The following is an 18,199-nucleotide window of genomic DNA, read 5'->3' as shown; positions in this document are numbered from 1 at the left end:
ATCACTTTATTCTTGGACCTTTTGGCCACACCCGAACCATTGTTTTTTTACCGCATTGTTGATGGTGACCTCAGCTAGGCCTACCAGTGCAAGGGGTTCGCCCTTCTCTGCACAGAGTCCTCAGACCAATAGGAAGAAGTTGGCACAGAAACTGGAATAGAAAATACAAAGTTTAATACAACCTCATGAGGTGGAACTACATTCAAACAGCACCCTTTGGTACTGAGTGAAGTAGCACACAGAGTAGAAGAACCATGGGTCTTTTATACCCACACAGGGGCTCAAAAAAGAGGGCGGTACAAGCACACATAGGAGAATTACATACATAGATGGTCATACAGAAATGCACAGTCGACAGTAAAGGAGGAGCTAGCAGTTGCTGACTCTGGTAGAAACAACCTGACAGCTACAGGTTAAAAACAGATGTATGGACAGTTAGATTCTTCTGCACATGTGCAGAGTAGCAGAGTCTAAGTATAGCCAGTCCTTTAAACAGAGCACAAGGGTAAACAAAATGGCTGCCAGAAATACAAAATGGATTCCACAAAATTGAGAAGATAGCCTCTAAATACCAGATGGATTCCGTTAATGCTAATCCAATCGCAGCCAATTTACAACAGACGACCCTTTTAGCATTAGCTGAAGACATCTCCCATAATCCAGTAGGAAAACTAAAAATATGCACATTAATTTTTAATTTATTTTCTTCTTCTTTTTCCATAAATTTATCAATATCCTAATTCATTGCTAGGTGGGCATTTCTCATTCTAAATATTGTTAGCTGGTATGTATAAGGTATACGCAGGAGTACAAAGGGAACAGAGCATTGGGTCATACAGATAGCAGGAGAGAGTAATTACTATTATCAGAAATAGAACTATTAGCTTTCTAGTCCTAAGCAAATCCTAGAACCATCCAGTAAAACATTTTCAAGGCTCCTATGCATTTCAGTGACCATCAATTTCAATATCAAAATAGCCAACAGTACATATCTAATAAAAACATTTTCACTAGACTTTTCAAGTGTTTCCTTTATGAGGGCTAGAGTATTAATCATTATTAAGGAAATGTAATATTTTTCAACTGCTCAGATGAACTTTTCTCTCATAGAATAAACATTATTCCCAATACAACATTAAAGCAGTCAGACATATTATTACAAAAATTATCCTGGATCCAGGGGACCAAGAGGACCACACAGGACCATGCGAATTAGGACGAAGAGCTGCAAAGGGTTGCTCCTCCTCAAAAATGGGACGACCAATGGGGTACATTTTCAACAAAAAAAAGAAAAAGAAGTCCTTGGGAAATTCAAGCCGCTGTACAACCAACCAGAGGGGAGTCTTCTCCCTGTGTCCGTTTGAGCCTCACAGGCAGGCTCTTGTTGTTCCCACGGTGGAGCTGCACAAGTCGCAACTCAGGAATCATGGCCTAGTTTCAAGGGAAAAGTTTCTTCTTTCAGGATAGGGCAATCACCCACCAGGGCAAATGCTCTCAGCGATCCTGTCCAGTGTCTCAGGCAGTGCACCAGTTTTCTTCATTTCAATCTAACAGGCACCAGAGACACAGCACCTGTACCCTGAACTCAAGTCCTTCCCTAACTCCTGTATTGCTCTGCTGGCACACTGCTTTTTCGTTGGGGCCATAGATTGCATTCAGTGTGCCCAGGTATCTCTTGACCAACAAAGGTGAAAACTTTACAGCCAGCATTCAGGAGCGTGATGCTGAAGTGCCTGAAGCAACCCTTGTTTCAAAGGGGGTTACCTCAAGCAAAAACTTTCTCGCCTTCCTGGTCGGTCTGTGACTCTCGGCTGGGCATCAAAAACTTGATCCACGATTTCTCCTTTCTGATTTGTGACCCCGTCTTTCGCCCAAGACAGTGGCAGGGGTACACACTTCACATCCCAGTGCTTCCGGCCTTCTACCTTCACTGAGGTCCTGGTTGCCAGCAATGCCTGTGCTGGTTACCTTCACTTTGACTTCAAGATGGACTGGTGCTGACTCTCCAAGCTGGATCTGATGTCCGCGCCCCTCTGGCAATGGTTGTAAGGCAGCAAATATCTATTGGTGAACAGAACAAAAGGTCTTTAGACAAGGCACAGAAATAATCTATCAACAGAGAGGATAGTCTCAGAATACTTCCTAGTCTAGGGACGCCCCATATATTAGCAAGGCACCCAAGAACCACTTTCATCTATGTGAGAGTAAAAGAAACAACAGCCTGGACCTATTGTCAAGTATAAAAGGAACTCTTTGGTGAACTGACAAGAGTAATACGTCACCCAATCCCAAGCAGCCAAGGAAGTCTGTGTTCATTTACTGAATTCTGAGAAAAAGAGAAAAACAATACAGACATACTCCAAATCCTTACATCTGTATATTCCTATCTTAATCATCTAAAGACACTCAAGAAAAAAGGAAATGTTCTACACTTTTACTCATAGACTTTGCATTACTTGTACAGGACTGCAGACATTTCTAAAATGACTTCTCTTAATAAAAGCACCTACATTGTATGCTTAGAACCATGCTATAGGAGCAACAGGAAAATCTAAAACTGCTACTTTAACAAGGATTCTTATTACATAAAGAACTAAAAAACTTCAACATAATGGGTACATTTTCTCCAGCAGAACATCTTGTGACAAACAGACTCCTATAAAACAATATTTTCCTCAAAAATGTTTGCTAAGGATCACATGGGCATCTTCTCTGCATTCTATTTTTCACAATCCAAACTATGCAACATCAGCTCTAGTAAAGACTGTCAGTTTATTTACACAGACTAGCTAATAAAAACTAGCAATGCCCTTGCAAAACTGTACGTAGCATGAGAACAACAAACAATAATGGTGTTACCACCTGAGAATTTTAGAACAAAAACTACCCACAGCTAGTTCCCCTTAAAGATCAAATAAGGAAACCACAATCTAGACTACTCATCCTTTAATAATTTCATCAGACAGGATGGGCAGTAACATAGCAAATTTATTTATTCATTTTATTAATGCTAATAATGTTTAAAACAGTATTACTGAATAGCCAATTAAATGTCTCATGGCTATTTAACAGACAGCTTAGACAGGCTCAAAAAGAAATTAAGAAAAAGAGAGAGAAAACATAAATTTGCCTACCCTTAATTTGTAGAGGAGCTAGCCTCCTCCCCCATTTTTGACAGTAGGAAACCTGTAACAGGTTTCATTCTGTCAACACTATCAACCCCAATTTGTAGCAACTGGGCATAAACAAACTCTGAGGAGCTAAATAGCACATTGAGCTAGCTAAAGAACATATTCCTTTAGCAAATGTACAAGTGTAACACGAAGGCACATGAATTCAAACTAAATCCCATTGCTTCCTTAATTCAGCCCTGAAAGCATTAGTGCTATACATATGACAGAGCCATTATCTTAATAAAAGCTGACATATGACAGAGCCATTATCTTAATAAAAGCTGACATATACCATTATTATTATGCAATCTATTCATGTGAGTGAACAAAAACTTGCTTTTGCCCAAAAAAAAGTAAGCAAAACCTCTTTCTGTCCCTGCCCTGCCATTTCGTCTTTCAAATGTCGAAATGTCAAAGCAAACGTTGCGCTGAGCCCTGCAGACTTCTAAATGTAGGACTTCGGCCTTTAACCTATGCAGCTGTCCCATCGTGCGTGCAAGGTTTTCATGGGGGTGTCCCATTTCAAAATGACCCTGGAAACGGAAAGAGCAGCAGCAAACCCACTTCAGTCCTGCCTACCAGTAATTCAGAGGTAAGCTGAATAGCTTCTGCCAGGTTTTTTGTACATATTTATATTTGTAAGCAGTGTGCCGAGTGCTTGTCTAGCAGTATAGATGTCAGCTATTCATTCTATGCTTACATATGTGCATTTACTGTAGCCTAAGGCAGTTTAAAAGCTGCTCTGACTGGAGAAACCTCATTTAAATAGTGAATTTTACTTAATTTCGACTTTGATGTTTGGGGCACTTAAAAATGAATATCTTACAATGTTTTTGCATAATAGTCATCCCCAGAATGTCCCCTACATATCCCAGAGATGTGGCATCAGAAATGTATAATGTATACCCTTATAAAAATGAGTTTTGTACGCCTGGGTAAAGTGACATTTCACATCTAAGTGACCCCCTATTGCTGTATAGCATGGCTTAAATTCAATCTGGATGCTAGGAGGTCACAGTATCATTATTAGGAATTATAAATATTAAAAAACGAATTTAATGCACCTATTTTAAATAATATAATCAAAATATATATATTTTTTTAATAAATCTAATCATTTTGATAAGTCCATATATTAAAAGCAAGCTGCATCCCTTTGCCTATCACATTTAAACGCATTCATTCACAGCCCTAAGAACAGAAACTTAACTTGAAAGTCTGCACCACTTTTAAAAGACAGTCATTATTATTTAACATCAAAAACCACTCTTATCCTTATTTAAAAAGGCATTAAGAAAATAAATCCCTACTGTCAATCTGTCCTCTGTTTATCAAAAAATAATGAAACTATATTTCTAACTTTTAAAACAGCAGTCTGAAATGCAGGATTTTACACCGTGTTTGACTTCAGCTGTTCTCTGTGGCCGGAGTCAGAAATACCCATTTGCTGACACAGCTGCTTGACACGTAAAGGCGTCAAATTCACACGCCTTTCAAGTCAGCCTTGCCAGACAGCACAAATCTGTCGTTCTGTAATGTGTATTTTGGGTCAGCAACAACCAATTCACTTAGATAATGTGAATGCCTTTTAATACCTAATACAGAAGGATAAATGCTGTGACATTTTGTATCTTCATTTTTATCTATTGCAAAACACACAATTTTGTTTTTTGAAGCTTTTTTATTCCTATTAAATGTGGATTCTAATTTTATCTTTAACATTGTGGCAATTTGCACACATGTATAGTGTCTTACTCTGTCAATTTAATGATAGCGTGCAGCTATTTAGCATACATTATATAATTCATTGCTGGATTCTTTTAAAATGTATTTCATTTTAATGATATTTGGCATAACAGAATGATGACAAAAAAAACATTGAGCTCATTCCAGACATTTTCAAAACTGTGTCATACACATAATACAGGGCACTTAAGGCTAGCCATTCTTGCACCAAGAGCGCAATCGCTACTTACAAGTACCACTAATGACAAACCACAGACATTTAAACACACATTTAATCCACAGATCAACACTTAGGACAGAAACAAAAGACAGCCTACAGACTGTACTTAAACCAAACCATTTGTAAATACTAGTTGTAAGTCATATTCACTAGATTTGGCTGGCAGAACACCAAGGAAAAAAACGCTCTGCATATCACCACTTATGAATGATACTAAGTGCACAGACCAGGATCCTTTCAATGTACATATTTAGTTCCTCGGGGTACTAATCACCAAAGAATAAATACTTTTTTATACCTAAACCTAGTTAAGTATCCCCTCTAGGGGAGCCGGCTAATTATATACAAGTAACTGCTTTGTTCTTCAGCTCTAATGCTTTCACATAAATGTTCTTTCACTGTTCTTTTTTCAATCAAGGCTTGCTCACGCTTCATTCGTTCACGCACTTCTTTCTCCCACATTCGTACACAATCAAACATCTCTTGCCTAGTCTTTCGCTTAAACATACATTGTTCCACATACTCAATCTTTCGTAAATCAAATGACCCATACATAGGCCAACGCAACTCAGGATCCTTACGAGTGTATTTATTCCATAATGCGCTGTACATTATAGAAGAAAGACCATACTTAATATACATATCCCTATTAGGCGTCCCCTCCGGGGAGCAGGGCCGGTTGTGCTTCATCTAGTCTCAAATTCAAATTGGTACCACAGAAGCATCACATCCTACGAAATGTGCTAAAAACAGGCATGCCAAAAATAGTGCAGAATATGCAGTATTATAATCAAAGTAGCACTTAAGGTACCTTTAGTACGATGTGCTGTTCAAATCAATTCAGATAGAGAAAATTCTCCTCATTACCTGCCTATATAGGTTGCAACTTATATATAAATCTTATAACAAACCAAGTTGGCCAACACAAATCTCCAAATCCAAAAGCCACAGTAAGCGTTACTAAACTACCTTACCAATCCCAGGCATCAAAACCAACAGCAAGCGCCACAGAAGGACACTTACCAATCACTTGGTGTCCAGGTTCCAACTGCCAAGTTCTAAAATCGACCAAATGTTCACTGCACGGTGAATCAACAGAAGAGATCTCAGTCGAGGACCGGCACCACCTGGATGGTCAGATCAGGAAGAAAGGAAAAACGCCGTGGTTGCCAAGACTCGGGTCTCATTGGGCAGCGATCGCGTCCACAACGAGATTCCAATCCTTCATCGCGACCAATCCTTTGGGCATCCGAGTCACCGATGAGCCCCACGTGTTGGGCGCCAATTTGTTGATGGTGACCTCAGCTAGGCCTACCAGTGCAAGGGGTTCGCCCTTCTCTGCACAGAGTCCTCAGATCAATAGGAAGAAGTTGGCACAGAAACTGGAATAGAAAATACAAAGTTTAATAAAACCTCATGAGGTGGAACTACATTCAAACAGCACCCTTTGGTACTGAGTGAAGTAGCACACAGAGTAGAAGAACCATGGGTCTTTTATACCCACACAGGGGCTCAAAAAAGAGGGCGGTACAAGCACACATAGGAGAATTACATACATAGATGGTCATACAGAAATGCACAGTCAACAGTAAAGGAGGAGCTAGCAGTTGCTGACTCTGGTAGAAACAACCTGACAGCTACAGGTTAAAAACAGATGTATGGACAGTTAGATTCTTCTGCACATGTGCAGAGTAGCAGAGTCTAAGTATAGCCAGTCCTTTCAACAGAGCACAAGGGTAAACAAAATGGCTGCCAGAAATACAAAATGGATTCCACAAAATTGACAGGATAGCCTCTAAATACCAGATGGATTCCGCTAATGCTAATCCAATCGCAGCCAATTTACAACAGCATGTGGTGATATCAGGGCCACATATGTACCATCAATAGATCCGATGACGTTCAGCATCCTCCCCAGTGTATAAAAGGCATCCTTTATTTCAGGGAGTTCAGCTGGGCTAGGGAACTTGATGTACAGGTCAAGAAAATGCAAAATCCCCTCCAAGACATTATGTAGCACACGACTAAACATAGTTTGCGACATCTCACCTGCTGTAGCCACAGTGTACTGGAAGGTACCAGTAGCAAAGAGGTGCAGGGCTGCCATCAGCTTCACCTCTGGGGTCAGTGCTGTAGGGTATGTCCGGCCAGGTAGCAGATGTGGGGCCAACTGCTCTGCCAACTCCTCAATCAGTGGCCTGGTGAAGCGGTACCGTCAGCTGCAGTCGCGTTCCTGCATGGTTTGAAGGTCTGGGAATGGTCGATGGACAGCTGGTGCCCTGCAGAACAGAGATGAACAAAGGAAGATTGTCGGCTCATCCACCCATGTGGATATGAACAAGAAACATATCACATGATACATCAAAACATTACACAATGTACTGAGCTGTGTGCTGTTGGGCATGGACACATATGTCACCTACATGGCTATCACCTCACATCTCAATTCCACATGTCCACATAAGTCCCATGTAGTGCAATGGCCAATCATTGGGCTGTGTCACCCGACCTATGTACTGCTGTGACGTTACAAACACACACCACAGTGTCTCCCAGGCATCACAGATCTTTGCCATGCAGATACACAGGGTCCCTGTATTGCCACATCGACACTGGCATGGACATGGCATATCACGTACACACCACAAGGCAAGCGTGAGTCCCACAGGTAGTGGCCACTGTTGTCCCTGCAGGCCCTACATGTACGTCTCTTAGACACACACACATCATCAAGGTTGCTGCATATACCACATGGATGTGGAGACTGTCTCCCATTGGGCACATTTGATCAGCCACATCTGAGACACAACATGCACACAGACTGTCGGGGCACATCTGAATTGTGGCTACAGGTCTCACTGTGACGTACATGCCATCACCCCCAGGACTCAGGGTGCATGTGACATGTCCTAAGCATATCCAACCTGCAACTGTGTTCATGACTCATGCCCATTAATGTACATGTGCACATCACAGTGGTAATGTGAACAACACACAAAGGATTCTGCCCCCATGAACACGTGCACAGCCTGGGAGTGGCTGAACAAAAGTGACACACAACAAACCAAATGTTGCCCCCCTAGCACACAGGGAGTGCAGCCTTACATGCCATGGGACACCATGTGGCCAATGCTGTAGTGTGGTAGGTGTGCACATGTGTCCCTGGCAAGTAATTGTTTGTTGAATCCGTCAAATGGTCACACCAATGACAATGCGTACGCATTGCACGGTTCATGACTGAGCTGTGCGTACACTTTGCCATTAACTGCAATGAGGTCCGACGCGGATTTCAATGCGTACGCATTGCACGGTTCATGACCGAGCCATGCATACGCTTTGCCATTGACTGCAATGAGGTCCGACACGGGTGACTATCATGCATGCGTGTCGGGCAGGCATGGTCCGATACAGGCGTATGCCTTGGCCATTGAACCGTATGTAGACGGGTGCATGTGTATTTTCAAAATACGCGCTGTACAGTCAGTTGACAGAGCCGGGCGCACCCATTGGCTCTGGACTGTCATGGAGATGGATGCGGATTCAAAACTTATACGAGTTGTGCGCTGGAAATTCAGTTGGATGCCTACAACAATGTTCCAATTCCTAGGGTTTTATGAAGGTGAAGATTTGAACGATGCGGAAGACGTGTACGAGTCGTACATTTCCATGGATTGGCCAGATTTATAGACTGCAACCGTATTGGACCTATCACTGGGGACACATGCCACAGAGTTTGCCTCTGCAGCACAGATATAAGGCTTGCTGGCCCCCAGGGAGCTCACTTGCCTGCACTACATGCTACTGGACCACATTCCTGCTACCACTGCTGCTGTCTCTGCATTCTCTGGCTCCTGCTATGGCAGGTACTCTGGAGAGGGCCCCAGCCTTCACTGAGGAGGAGAACCAGGCCCTGCTGGACGGGCTTCTTCCACAGTACAGCAAGTTGTATGGGAAACCAGGGAAGCAGGTGAATGTGCAGTCCGCTGCCTTCCTAATTATGCATGTTGTCTGACTATCAGTACTAGCAGTGTGTACACCAGTGGCAATCCTTCTCACTGAGTACTTTCACCTCCCAAAGTGTGTAGGTACATGTAATGAACCGGTGTTCTGCTGCTAAAGTGCATTTGTGCAAGGTTAAACTTCCCAGGCATTGTTAACATGTCAGACATGCAGGTTATTTGTCCTTTCCCATGGTTGTACTACCTGTGTAACTCATTTTCCTTTGTGATGATTACATGTATATCCAAATGTGTGCAGCACAAATATGGGGCATGTGTGTTAATGTACTTTTAACTTTGTCATCCTCACAGGTTGATGCCCACCAGAAGCAGGAGATATGGCTGACTATAGCCCGGGCAGTTCGTTCGGTGGGGGTCTACAAGCGCCGGATCCGCAACTGCCAGAAGAGGTGTCAGGACCTTCGGGCAGGACCCAGAGGATCGCAAGAGTCCAGCTGAAGCTGTCACCTCCTCGCAGGAGGGGCAGACACCGGACCCTGACCCCCCACATGCTCCAGATCCTGGCAGTGGTCTTCCCGGACCTGGATAGGTAGCTGAAGGCCAGACAGCAGCAAGGAGGGGGTAAGTCCATGCCTAATCTGTGTACTATGTCTGACATGCCAATTTCAGTCTTTTGGCCTGGTCACACATCCACATTACGTGGGTCTTGTAGTCCTATACTCATGTCCCTCAATTGTGTGATGCACCCTCCCCATCTGTTCCACAGGTGTGGCCCCTACAGTCTGTTGCTTGTGTCACTAGGGCACTGTTCCCTGCAGTCAGCTATGCTTCAGCTTCCGGACAGCATCTGTTCCTGTGACTCTGTTGTGTGTTTCATGGGTGGTTCAATTGTTTACCCAATGCCTGGGATCTGACATGTGATCTGTGTGTGCCCTTGTTATGTGTTACAATTGCTGGTCTGACTCGCAACATGTGTCTGGGGTATTTCAAACAAAACCATGCAGCAGGGGACTCCAATTTGTGGGCCTCAGGAGTGTGTATATAAAGTATGTCACACTTGCTTAGCCACCTGACTACTGTCCAGGGCCAAACACTGTTTCACATAGACCTGGGCAGTCATGCCTCCTCAAGAGCATTTAGAAACACTCTGTAATCCCACTCCTGTGTATCAACATACAGGTTGTGCTTAGTGACATGTGCCTTCAGGTGTCTGCCTCTGTGTCATTATGGTGTGGTTTCCTGTTACGTGCAACTGGGATGTCCATGATTTTGAGGGTAAGCAGGACGTCTGAGATGTGACTGTGAGAGACAAGACCTGTGTGACATATAGGTGTGTGATCATCTGATAGCGCACAATGGTGTATGCAACTGTGTACTTCAGGCAGCTGGGTTACATGCACAGCAGACTGTGATGTGCTAATGTACAGGGAGTTGCATTTGCAGAGACTCGTATGTCTGATTTGCATGATGTGGGGTCTTCTAGTCCCTGGATATGTTGTTTGCAGGGGATGGGCATGTTAACTTGTCATCTGCAGAGTTAGCTTTACCCCTGAGCTCTGATTGTGACACAGTGCATACTGTTGTTGTCTGGATGCCCTGCCCCTGTGACAGGAGATAGTGTTGACTGACTTTCCAGGCATGCCAGTGCCATGGCATTTAACTTGCTATGAGTGATCCTGCATTGTGTTCAAGTGTGCACCATGCACCCCATTGTGGCGTTGACTATCAGGACATGAGAACATCATAGTGTGTGTTGCTGGCATGCATCACAAGCATGTGAAATGAATCTCTGCCCATCCCTTCATCCGGACACCTTTACTGAGTCAGTGGCAAGAGATGTGCTGTGTGTAAAGTGACATACTCCTAAATGTTCACTTGCATGTCCAACTAATGTGTGGGTGGTGCATGTCGGGACATTGGGGTATTAGCATCCAACATGCAACAGACATATGGGTGCAAGTCAAGGAGGGATATGTGTGCCATGATTGACGTTGAGAATGACAATTGGCTTATAATTTCTAAACAGTGTTGGCACTTTGAGCAGTGTTCAGCTGATGATGCCAGGGCTTGCCCTGTGATGTACTCACTGTGGTGTTTGCAGTCAGTGCAGGTGACTGATGTTGTTCTCTTTCTTCCTATTCCTATCCAGATACATCCAAGGCCACAGGAGGGGACAGCTCCACGGACCAGGAGGAGCCACAGAGTCTGCCAGGGACAGAAGGAGAGGAGTCGGGGGACCCAGTGGCACGGAGGGCAAGTGGAGCCACACCGAGGAGTTATCAGCACCATCCACCCCAGCTGAGGGCCATAGCAGCTCTGAGGATGACTCCCTTGTGGAGGCGGTCGTCAGCAGCCACCACACCCCAGCTAGTGAGGCTGTCCCCGCCACCGCCCCCACCATCACCATCACCACCCTCCCATCGGCTCCCATCCCAGAGGTCCGTGGAGGCTCCCGTGTTCGGGAGCATGTCTCCTTTGTGCCAGGCACCGCACCCCCTGCCCCTGTGTCCCCTGCTGCCCTGAGTGAGGAGTCTGTGGACTTACTTAAACAGATCCATGTCAGGCAGACATCAATGCTGAGTGTCCTCCATACACAAACCAGTCTGTTGATGCAACTGGTGTCGTTCATGGAGGGCATTTCATCGGGCATGTCTGCCCTACAGAGTACCAATCAGTCCGTGGCCTCCTCCCTGACGGCAGCAGTGTCCATCCTCCAACAGTCCCGCACCCCTCCTACCCCTGCACCACCCACGATTCCTAGCAGCCTACCTGTCCCAAGCACACACACACCTGCACATTCTCACAAAGCCACAGACATGGGCAGCACACAAACACCCAAACCAAGGGCTAGACGTGCACACAAGCAAGCGCAGGGGACTGATACCACACTCACAGGGGATGGTTTGCAGACACACACACAGTCATCCACAACCACTCCGCAGTCCTCCGAAACCTCTCCCTCCCAGCCCCCTTCCCTTGCCTCACCTGCAACCCCATCTCCACAGAAGCTCTTCCTCTGTGCCCTTGGCCTCTTCCCCACCGACCCAGCAGATCCAGGTTACAAGGGGAAGAGGAAGTCCCCACACACAGAGGGGAGTGCCCCTCACACCCGGACACCCTCCTCCAGGCTCAGTCAGACTGAGGCCCCCACCCGCAACTCCCCCCAGAGCCGGAAGAGCAAGACCCCACCGCCACCACGCAGCTCCAAGGCGAAGTATCCGTCCTCCATCCCCAGTTCACCACTCCAGAGGTTTCCCCGCCACAACCTGCCCCGGGTTCCCCCACCCACAGATACACCATCCCCAAAATGCTGAGGCCTCCCCCCCTACCACTTGCTCCTCCACACCCTGTCAGACGGTTAGTGCCACTGTTGTGGGGACCGTGCCCCACCCCTCTGTCCTGCTGACCTCACCTGCAGCCCATTCCACTCACATGGATTTAGGCACTGCAGTGGAGTCCACGACCACCCTGTCTGACTTGGGCACTGCAGTGGGGACCCAATCCACTCCATCTGACCTGCCCCCTGAAGTTGTGCCGGCACCCACCCCATCTGACTTGTGCCCCACAGTTGTGACTGCACCCACCGCTTCAGTCAGCTCCACTGCAGTTGCAAGTGACTCTCCTGCATCCACCACCCCTTCACTGCCTCCTTCTGCTGTGCCCCGATCCTGTACCTGCGGCGCCTGGCCTGCCCCCATGTATGCCCCTCCGAGGGGATGTCCCCTGTCCTTACCAGTGCAGAAAAGCAACGTGTGACAGTTGTCACTCAAGTTCACTCCTTGTCATTTGATAATGGACTGGTCATTGGCCTTTTGTTTGAACGGACGTTTAAACTTTAATATGCTGAATAAAGCTTTTTTCTTTATCCTTGTGAACTTGATTTAGCTGTACATTAGTTTGATGATGTTTAGCATGCCCTTGCACCTGTAATGCTTGGTTTCCAATGTTGAATACTGAGGTGTTGAAGTGAGGTACTCAATGTGGTCCATGAGATATGTATCCTATTCTGGTCAGTATCCATGTCATCCTTTGCAGCTAACTGGGTGTGTCATGATCAACAATTTGTGGACATCTCTGTGAACATTTATTTTGCATGGTCAAATCTGTGGCTTGCACCCATGCACATATGATGTGCTTCCCATTGTCCAATTTGTCTATTTACCTGACTTTGTGCGCATCACCACTGGACCTACAGGTGGGGCATCATTGGTAGAGGAGCAACTGGGTCCTCTGGGCAACTTCTGTACATATGTGTTGAGTATGTGCAGATGACTTAGGGGAGACTCACGTACCCAGGCTGTTGTTACCAGAGCCTTCATTGTGTGGTAACTGATGGCTGACTGACCAAGTGTTCTGCTGACATGAGTGAGACGTGCTGTGACTATGTTTGGCACAGCTGGGCTTCCACAGGAGTTGGGTCCCCTCAAGTAAGTGTGTTGTTCCGTGACATAGCCTGGGCCCATGGTGTGTATTGTGTGAGCATGTGTGTGTGTGTGTCCACATCCCTTTTCATACACTGGCAGTGTTCCCTTGATATGTTCCTGTTTTTTACGCTTGCTGAGTCGTACTGTGTTCATCCCAAAACTTTGCCATGGGCTACCAGATGTGTGGGTGCATGACACGCCACTGTTGATTGGTGTTTCATCATTGGGATTTTTCAGTTCTGAGTGGTGATGATGTTGTCAGACGCAGATGGGACACAGTCAGGGGTCCCCAAGGCACTTGTTAGTTCGCAATATCATGTAGTTGTCCCTAGGTGATACCTTTCAGTGATTGAGACGTGTATGTGTGTGTGACAGCTCCCACTTGTCTGGTTCAGGGCTGCAATGTTTGCAGGTGTCAGCATGTGTGCCTTGTGGTTCTCCTTGGCTTCTGCATTGTCCTGAGACTATGGGAGATATTGTGAGGTTACGTGAGCTTTGACATCATGGCCAGGTCCGCATACTGTGCAGTATGTCTGTCATTCACCAGGGTTGTAAACTGTCCTTGTGTGATGAGTCTGTGCACCTTAGTTCCTCCCAGCATTCCTGTGTTTGTCATGGGTGCATGTGCAATGTCACCTGTCCATGTGGGCTTCACAGATGCACATTGGTGCAGTTCAGGGTGTGTGGTGTTGAGGGTGGACTGATGTAAATGTGTGCATGGATGGGCCCCTAGCTCCCGTTTGTCCATGGATGACGGGCCATGCTGAGTGATTTGTGTTTGTGTAGATGTGATGTGCGTTTGTGGCACAGGACACATGTTTGGTTTTCACAGTTTGTAAGACATCTACCTTTGTCATCACAGTGGAGGTGTCATGCATGCTTGTGTCACCACAATGTCTGGTCCCTGGGGGTAGTGCTGTTGTGTGTCAGTCTCTTGCTGTGTTTGTTTGTGTTCAGTCCAGCTTGTGTCACATGTGTCTTTTGTGCTCACTTTCATCTCACAATGCCTGATTGCCCACTAAGGGGGTCCCAATGATGGATTACTTTTGTATGGCACTGTGTCCACATCTGTGTCACTGTGGTTCAGCCCCCCTCATGTGTTGTGTAGTTGCCTGGGGATACTGAGACACACACACACACACATGTTGTGTCAGATGTGCAGTGTGAGGTTGCCTGTTTGTGTTTGTGCATCTGCATCAGTGCATTGGTATTGCTGTTGTGGACCATTGTCTGGATGCTGTTTCTGTGATTTTCCCTGCTGTCCCTGTAAGTCATATCACATCATTCTGCACATTCATCCTGGTTGTTAGGTGCCATTGATGGCATGGAATGGGAGTTTGTGACCTGACACCTACAGTCTACACAGGTTGTTTTGATTAGTGTGTCTATTTTCAAGATGTGTGTATGCTTTGTGATGGTCACTTCTGCGCTTGTGTCATTGTACACTGTATGCGTTGTCAGCCCCCATGTGTGGTGCTTGTCTGCACATGGCTGAGAGTATGTTTTGTTTTCACAGCACTGTTAGCCTCACCACATCTATGTGGGTATGGGACACAGCCACTAGTTTGCCCCAAAAGTGTTTAATGTGTTGGGACCGGGAATCATACATGCTATTTGGCATTTGCAGCTTTGACCATGATGACACTTACCTTTGTGATGAAGGGGGGTTTAGACCCCATCCCCACAATGCTCGACATTTGCTGCAGTTTGGAACCCCACACGTAACTTTTGTTCTACACTGTGAGGGTGTGTTTTTTTTACATTGACACAGTGCTATAGTGATGCTTGCCTTGTGTAGGCCACACTCATTTTTGGGTCACACATGTGCTGGTAGTTACATTGTATGTTTGAAGTCATAATCACTGTTGTGGGCATTTGTCACAGACTACACACTGTTGTCATGATGTTAGGGTGGATGTATTTTGCTGACATACCTAATGTTGGAGTATGATGGATGTGTGGCGCATCACTCATCCTATGAGTGGGGGTGGCAGTAGTGCTGAGTAACAGGTCCCCTATGGGTGGGGGTGGCAGGGGTGATGGGCAACAGGTCCCCTATGAGTGGGGGTGGCAGGGGTGATGGGCAACATAAGCCCTATGAGTGGGGGTGGCAGTAGTGCCGGGCAACATAAGCCCTATGAGTCGGGTGGCAGGGGTGATGGGCAACAGGTCCCCTATGAGTGGGGGTGGCAGGGGTGATGGGCAACAGGTCCCCTATGAGTGGGGGTGGCAGGGGTGATGGGCAACATAAGCCCTATGAGTGGGGGTGACAGGGGTGATGGGCAACATAATCCCTATGAGTGGGGGTGGCAGGGGGGATGCGCAACAGGTCCCCTATGAGTGGGGGTGGCAGGGGTGATGGGCGACAGGTCCCCTATGAGTGGAGGTGGCAGTAGTGATGGACAACAGGTCCCCTATGAGTGGGGGTGGCAGGGGTGATGGGCAACAGGTCCCCTATGAGTGGGGGTGGCAGTAGTGATGGGAAACAGGTCCCCTATGAGTGGGGGGTGGCAGGGGTGATGGTTAACTGGTCCCCTATGAGTGGGGGTGATGGGTAACAGGTCCCTTATGAGTGGGGGTGGCAGGGGTGATGGGCAAGATGAGCCCTATGGGTGGGGGTGGTAGTGGTGCTGGCCATACAAGCCCCAATGGTGGCCTGTTGTTAGTGGCCAGGATATGGATCCCCTGCGTGTGTGTGCCATTTTGTGGGTGTGTGTCATATGTTTGTGTGGTAGGTGTCCGACTTACCGTCTGCGCTGTCCGCGTCTGTTCCTGATCCGGTCATGGATGTAGAGTACTGGTATGACCTGCGCGATTGGATTCATGATGTGTTTGTCTCGTACACGCTGCTTGTTGCTCCGTCTCGTACCTGTTGCAAGCTGGTCCGTCTCGTAGCCGTGGATTGAGTTGTGGCGCGTATCGTAGCTGATATGCTGCATTTCCGGATACTATGATTTGCCGTACGTGGCAACCCGTCCGGTGCGTAGGAAGTACGCATTGTACTTGTCAGGGCGGAAACTGCTATGGATACTGCTTCCGGGCGACTCGGTTCAGCGTTAGGAGTCACGGCTCGGACGGAGAATGGAGCTTGAATCACAGCCTACGTGTCAGTCGGGTTTTTGGCAGTTATGCGCATCATACTTCATCAACAGGACGGACTGGCTACGGGTACGTGTCGGTCGCAAGGAAAGGCTATGAACAGCTCCTTCCGACCCGGATCGGAATCGACCCCTCAAAGGAGGTTCTACATTTCTTCTAAATATGTCAGTCTATTATGAAAAACTGTTTGCAATTGTTAATTATTTGTAAATATAAATTTATTATTGCAACCATATGGCAATCTTTTGACAGCAGCATGTTTTATTTCATTTTCTTATTTTAGTAGCATGGCCTTACAATTAAAAAAATAACCATTGCCCCAGCTTGCCAATGAAGTATTATTGACTTTACAAATGGGTTTTTCCTGTGTACTTGTTTAAAAAAAGATATTTAACCAGAGTTACTTTTGTGTGGAATATTAAAATTGCACTTGAGAACTGTTTCGGCTATTAGGAGAGATGTTTCCCTGTGTGTGGAATATTAAAATTGAACTTGAGAACCGTTTCGGCTATTAGGAGAGATGTTTCACTGTGACAGGTAGTTGTAACATAAATGCTGCACCTGCGAATTAACAAGGAATCACTATGCACATAAATATACAAATGTGCTTTAGTACAGTTGATTCAAATAATGCTTGTCATTGGTTCATATTTATTGGGGCTGGTCTTTTGAGACTGCTTTAGTGATTGTGCCAGACTATTGTTTTTCAGAACAAATTAGACAAAATATACACACAGTTACTTTTGATCAGCATCTTCCATTCACTGGTCTCTTACATTGTCATTCACATTTTACTTCCACCTACCACAGCATACAGCATGGGACAGTAGTATAGCCCGCTTTGCGCACTGACTCCCCTCATGTTCAGTGGCTGTACAAAGCCTGTGCACATTGTTTACATGGACTGTAGAACAATACTTTTCTCTCAGTGACACACCTGGTTCAAAGTGTGTTTTATTTTAGTTATTTGTTGACTTAACTTTAAATACTCACTATTTACTTTGCCTCCATTTAGGGTGCCCAGATACATTATGATTTATTTTCTGCTCTCATAAAGTGTTTAAGGGGACATTGTAACTTTGTGACTGTCAGCAATTTGGGTGGTTAAATAGTTGGTGATTTGTTCTTGCCTATGATGATGATCATCATCAGAATACCACATCAGTGAATGTTTATTAGTTTAGATTTTTTGTGCCAGCTTATGGCAGCCATTTTAAGTAGTTGCATGTTTTGTTTTCTTTTCTCTGGTTTTGTTGCATATGCTTGCAATAAAAAAATAAAATAGCCACCGCAATGCCAATGCTTGTTCAATTTTTAGTCATCCTTGTGTGTTTAAACTATGTCTACTAATTACAGGAATTTAAAGCCAAAACCTATTCTTTTTGTGACATATTTTTCTGTGATGTGGATTCAAACTAAAGGCTTTTCTAATCCTTCTTTAAGTTTACTTGCTTGAGGAGAAGGACCAAAATCGTTATTAAAAATTATATGCAATTGTACACATTTTTTGTAAAATGTAACAGTTTAATTGCATGCATATAACTGCTTCTAATGTCGGTCGCACTCTTTATTAATCCT

Source organism: Triturus cristatus, chromosome 5_2 (genome assembly GCF_964204655.1).
Source record: "Triturus cristatus chromosome 5_2, aTriCri1.1, whole genome shotgun sequence".
Lineage (NCBI taxonomy): Eukaryota > Metazoa > Chordata > Amphibia > Caudata > Salamandridae > Triturus > Triturus cristatus.
Note: the sequence above shows the minus strand (reverse complement) of the source record.